The sequence below is a fragment of the Ranitomeya variabilis genome, chromosome 1 (assembly GCF_051348905.1).
Source record: "Ranitomeya variabilis isolate aRanVar5 chromosome 1, aRanVar5.hap1, whole genome shotgun sequence".
Lineage (NCBI taxonomy): Eukaryota > Metazoa > Chordata > Amphibia > Anura > Dendrobatidae > Ranitomeya > Ranitomeya variabilis.
The window spans coordinates 527,505,293-527,511,897 of NC_135232.1; positions in this window are offsets into that span (position 1 = coordinate 527,505,293).

Sequence of the window (6,605 nt, forward strand, 5' to 3'; positions counted from 1 at the left end):
CTTCAAGACAGAATCAAACAACGCTGAGGAGCCGGCGCACGGCGCCGGGGGGGTAAAAATGACGGCTGTGCTGCGTCACATTACGAAGGAAAGTCCCACCTCCGGGACGGTTTTACGGTATCAGTGAACACATTTTATAAGTGTTAAGTTCTGCGTGTGCAAGGAGCTAAACAAAAATAGCTACCTTTTCCTTGTGCAGCATTACTGCTGCACAAGGTGGCTCTTTCAGTAACAAACGCCTTGGGGGGGGACAGGTTCCCTTACATTTCAGTTGTTGTGTCAGCGTGGCGGTCGCAGGACACATTGCCAGCTACACAGCTGGGGATCAGCTGACGTTACTGACACCCAATAACACTGGGTCGTATATTTTGACTGTGCAGACGGCACTTCTGAGCCTCAACTGGCGGTGTTGGAGCCCAGGAATTAAAGTTCAGGTGGTAGAAAGATGAACACAACTGGAGACCTGGATACTGTAGACCGTCACCTAATTATTTAATCAGGAAGAGGAGTGACAAATTCCTGCGAGATCCAGGCCTGGTTCATTTTCAGGAAAGTAAGCCGGTCAACGTTATCGGAGGATAGTCGCATGCGACGGTCAGTTAGTACACCACCTGCAGCACTAAAGAGGCGTTCCGATAGTACACTAGCCGCAGGGCAAGCCAGCACCTCCAATGCATACTGGCTTAGCTCTGGCCATGTATCCAGCTTTGAGACCCAAAACTTGAAAGGCGAAGAGCCGTCTGGGAGTACAGCAAGAGGGCAAGACATGTAGTCTGTCACCATCTGACGGAACCGTTGCCTCCTGCTGACTGGAGCCGTCTGTGATGGTGTAGACTTTTGTGGCGGGCACACAAAACTGTGCCACAGTTGGGCCATACTGGTCTTGCATTGGGCAGAGGCACTGCTTCTGCTCCCTCTTTGTGCAGAGCCTCCTCCACTGCCTGGACGCACTGAGCTGCTTTGTAATGCACTAGCAGCACTTCTCTTAGTTGGAATGGAGAAGATGATGGAATTCACCAGTGTCTCTTGGTACTCCCGCATTTTTCGCTCCCGGTTCAATGGTGTGATGAGGCTTTCTACGTTGTCCCGGTAGCGAGGATCGAGGAGGGTGAACACCCAATAATCAGACATGCTGAGAATGTGGGCGATGTGGCGGTCGTTTCCAGGCACTGCAGCATGTAATCCACCATGTGCTGCAGACTGCCAACTGGCCAAGAAACGCTGTCCCCTGCTTGAGGCGTGATCTCTGCCCGCTCGTCATCACCCCACCCTCGCTGTACATACTGACTACTGGACAATTGTGTAACTCCCTCCTCTGGATGGATGTCTTCCTCCTCCATTGACTCCTCCTCATCCTCCTCACAAAGTGTCCCCTGCCTACGCGTTTGTGAGGAACCACGTGGCGCTGACTGTCCAGAAGATGATGGAAATGGTGAATCCTCATCCTCCACCTCTTCCACAACATCATCCCTTAGCGCTTGCAGTGATTTTTCAAGCAGGCAGATAAGGGGGACAGTCATGCTGACTAGTGCATCATCTGCACTCGCCATCCGTGTGGAATAACCGAAGGGACGCAAAACCTGGCAGACGTCCTTCATAGTGGCCCACTCTGTGGTTGTGAAGTCTGAACGGCGCGGAGTGCGACTTCTTTGCGCCTGATGCAGCTGGTACTCCATTACTGCTTGCTGCTGCTCACACAACCGCTCCAACATATGTAACGTGGAATTCCACCTGGTAGGTAGGTCACATATGATGCGATGTTCCGGAAGGCGGAATCGGCGCTGCAGAGCCGCAGTGCGCGATTTTGCCGTGCTGGAACGCCGCAAGTGAGCACACTCTAGGCGGACCTTGTGCAGCAGTGCATCAAGATCCAGATAGTCCCTCAAAAAACTCTGCACGACCAAATTGAGCACATGTGCCAGACATGGGATGTGAGTGAGGTTGCCGAGGCCCAGAGCTGCCACCAGATTTCGGCCATTATCACACACTACCATGCCTGGCTGGAGATTCGCTGCCACAAACCACACATCGCTCTCCTGCTTGATGGCATTCCAGAGCTCCTGCGCTGTGTGGCTTCGATTCCCCAAAGAAATTAATTTCAAGACGGCCTGTTGACGTTTGGCCACGGCTGTGCTCATGTCGGTCATAACAGGTAAACGTTCACGGGTCCATGTGGAGGTGGACTGTGATGGCTCCTGCAGCGATGATTCTGAGGAACTGGTGTAAGAGGAGGAGTCAATGCGTACAGAATGGATTCCTGCAATCCTTGGAGTGGGCAGGACACGTCCTGCGCCACTCGCACGATCTGTACCCGGCTCAACAACATTAACCCAATGGGCTGTGAGGGAAAGGTATCGCCCCTGTCCATGTTGACTGGTCCACGCATCGGTGGTGAGGTGGACCTTGCTACTGACGGCGTTTAGTAGCGCGTGTTTTATGTGTCCCTCCACATGCTTGTGCAGGGCAGGGACAGCTTGCCTGCTGAAGTAAAAGCGGCTGGGCACATTGTACTGTGGGACTGTTAATGACATCAAGTCACGGAAGCTGTCAGTCTCCACCAGCCTGAATGACAGCATTTCCAGTGACTGAAGTTTGGCAATGCCTGCAGTCAGAGCCTGTGCTCGTGGGTGGTTTGACGAGAAAGGCCGCCTTTTCTCCCATGCCTGTACTACCGATGGCTGTAGACTGGGCTGGGAGTGTGAGGATGCCTGGGAACGTGGTGCTGCGGGTGGAATTACAGTGGGTCTCTGGACAACAGGGCCAGAGGTTCTTCCACGGCGATCCTGGGAGGAAGCCGAACCAGCTGCGTGTGAGCTGGAGGAAGAGGCAACACGAGCTGAAGAGGTGGTAGCTGCCGCTGTTGGTTGGCCTAGCTCTTCAGTGTGTTTCTCTAACTCCACCACGTGCCTGGTCCGCACATGTTTCCACATGTTGGAGGTATTGAGGTTGCTGACATTTCGACCTCTTTTGACTTTGTGATGACACACCTTGCATTTGACATAGCAAATGTCATCTGCAACTGTGTCAAAAAAGGACCAGGCACTGCAAGTCTTGGGAGTGCCCTTTTTGGCTTTTGAAAGAGACATGCTCCTAACGGGTGCCAATGTGGAGGCTGCAGGATCCGCAGTCTTCCCCCTCCCTCTCCCTCTTTGGCCCGTTCGGGGAATCTCTTCCTCAGAGCTGCTCCCACCACCTTCCTGTCCCTCACGCCAAGATGGGTCAAGGACCTCATCATCTACACTACCCTCTGCCACCAACTGCTCCTCCTGGGTAGTCTCAGCAGCAGAGCACGCACCAGAAAGTGTCACCTGAGTGTCATCAGCGGATGCGTCCTGCGATGTGGTGACCGGAGGCACTGGCCCACCTGCCTCTTCAGACTCAGAGAGAAAAAGCTGTTGGGCATCACTGCACCCTGCCTCTTCTTCCATTTCTCCAATGCTGCTTGGCTGGCCCCCTGTTTCCAAGCCAAGAGATTCAGAGAACAGAAGTAGAGACGGCTCCTGTCCTGGGCTCTCTGTCTGCCTGGCCAATTTGGCAGGTGGTGAAGAGACAGATGGGTGCTCTCCAGTGCTCTGTGTCTGAGAGTATGTGGCACTAATTGAAGTCGATGCATTAGCTGCCATCCATCCAACAACGGCTTCAATTTGGTCTTCACGCAGCAGCGGTGTACGGCGCTCTCCGACAAAGCTGCGCATGAACGACTGTTCCCTGCTGAAAGTGGGTGCTGATGAGTCACCGGTGCCCGCAGCAGGCACAGAATCCCCACGTCCTCTCCCTGCTCCGCGCCCACGCCCACGTGCCTTACTCCCTGCCTTTTTCATCTTGGTTGACTGATAAAGATAAGCAGAAAAGTACTAACGGCTTTGTGTGCTTATTCCTGAACAGCTCCTAACAGGTATAAGAAACACTAATTTTCTAAAGTGTGGACTAGACTTTAATATGAGCTAATGTGGCCTACACAAATGTAAAGTGATGTGTTTGGTGAACTTTATTATTTATTTATTTTTTGGGGGCTGAACTGACAACAGGGAGAGCTGCAGTCACACGGAGACCGTGCAGACAGCCGTAAACGGTGCTGCAAGGCCCAAAAACACTCCTCTACGTTGTCCTATGTAGTGTTTTTCCACAAGTTAGCTGGATACGGGTGGAAAGACACTAATAGGAATTTTTTGAAAAAATGTGCAGCAGCCTGCACTACTTAAAACAAAAGGAAAATTGATTTTATGGTATGACGCAGTGAAGAACCCTGAGCTAGATACAACCGGCTATGGCTGCTCACAAACTACAGGGCGAGCTGCAGTCACACGGAGACCGTGCAGACAGCCGTAAACGGCGCTGCAAGGCCCAAAAACACTCCTCTACGTTATCCTATGTAGTGTTTTTCCACAAGTTAGCTGGATACGGGTGGAAAGACACTAATAGGAATTTTTTGAAAAAATGTGCTGCAGCCTGCACTACTTAAAACAAAAGGAAAATTGATTTTACGGTATGACGCAGTGAAGAACCCTGAGCTGGATACAACCGGCTATGGCTGCTCACAAACTACAGGGCGAGCTGCAGTCACACAGAGACCGTGCAGACAGACGTAAACGGCGCTGCAAGGCCCAAAAACACTCCTCTATGTTGTCCTATGTAGTGTTTTTCCACAAGTTAGCTGGATACGGGTGGAAAGACACTAATAGGAATTTTTTGAAAATATGTGCAGCAGCCTGCACTACTTGAAAAAAAAAAAAATACAACAGTATGAGGTAGTGAACCACCCTCCCTGAACTGAATACAACCAGCTATGGCCTATGGCTGCACACAGACTAGAGAGTGAGCTGCACACACACACACACACACACACACAGACCTTGCAGATCGCTGTGAAAACAGCGCTGCAAGGCAAAAGCAAGGTGATTAGTAGGTGAACACAGCGGTTGCTAAATTAGCCTTGGAAAAGAACAATGAAGCAAATCGCTATCTCTAAACTGGCCCTCAGTCAGCAAACAGCGTCCTGTCACTAACTGAATTCACAGCAGAGTGAGCGCAAAATGGCGCCAGCGACTTTTAAACTGCAGCATGACATCATTTCAGCAGCCAATCACAGCCTTGCCAGTAGTTTCATGCCCACCATGCTGAACAGGATGTGCCCACACTCAGAATCATTCCTCATTGGCTGAATTCGTGCAGTTTGAATCCTGGGAACTTCCGATTCCGGTATCCGATACGCGGCAAGTATCGGATCTCGGTATCGGAATTCCGATACCGCAAGTATCGGCCGATACCCGATACTTGTGGTATCGGAATGCTCAACACTAATTGTGATGTCATTTACTTGTCCAACCTCTTCTTTTACATAATCCATTGAAAAATAATGTTTACAAACACAGATAGATCGATAGATCGATATATAGATAGATAGATAATACCAAGCCCGATGTTTAGTAATAAATATAATAAAATGGTACATAAAGAGTAAAATAAAGACACACACACAAAATCTGCGTTAGGCAGGGGTCACACTTGCAAGAAACTCACATGAGTCTCGCACCTCAGTAACCGGCACTGCCACCGTCACTTGGACTGGAGCGTTCAGCTACATAGAAAAACATGCAGCTACACACTCCGGTCTCGCAAGTGTGACCCCGGCCTTAAACGCAGTATCTGTTTAATTTAAAAAAAAAATTGAAAAAAAATGCACCAGAGAGGGAAAGCCAGTAACTGGGGGCTGATGTTTATAGCCTAGGAAGGGGATAATACCCATGGAGCTTCCCAGACTATGAATATCAGCCTGCAGCTGTATATTTAGCCTTTATTGGCTATTAAAATAGGGGGACCCCAAAAAAATCGACGTGGGGTCCCCTTATAATTAAAAGCCAGAAAAGGCTATGCAGACAGCTGTGGGCTGATATTAATAGCCTAGGAAGGGGCCATGGATATTGGGCCCCCTGGCTACAAACACCAGCTCTCAGCCACCCCGAGAAATGGTGCATCTCTAAGATACGCCAATTCCAGCATTTAGCCTCTCTCTTCCCACTGTCCTGTAGTGGTGGAATATGGGGTAGTATTTGTGGGCTTGATGTCACCTTTGTATTGTAAGGTGACATCAAGCCGGCTTAATAATGGAGAGGCGTCAATAAGATACTTCTCCATTACTAATCCTATAGTTTTTAAGGGGGTAAATAAAGACACAGCCAGAATAAACTATTTTATTGAAATAAAACACTAAATAGTTTGCAGTCTTTATTATACAGCTAATCCATGCGACGCCATTGATCTCCTGTAATAAAAATAAAATGACAAACCAACAGTATACTCCCTGTTCCGACGCAATGCATTTAATAACAACTGTCCCACGATGATCTCTCCTATAGAGCAGTCACATCAGGAAACGTGACCACTCTACAGGGCCTCCAGTGACACCCTGACAGGAGATAATGGCTCCTGCAGTGTTATCACTGAGGGTTCACTGGAGGTCATGCTCTCACTTTACGGCACTGCTGCATGAGAATTTTCTTACACAGCGGTGCTGCATGTGACAGCATGAACTCCAGTGACCTCTGAAGGCGGAGTGATCCACTGCGGGAGGATACCTGCCATCATTGTATCACCGGAGGCCCCTG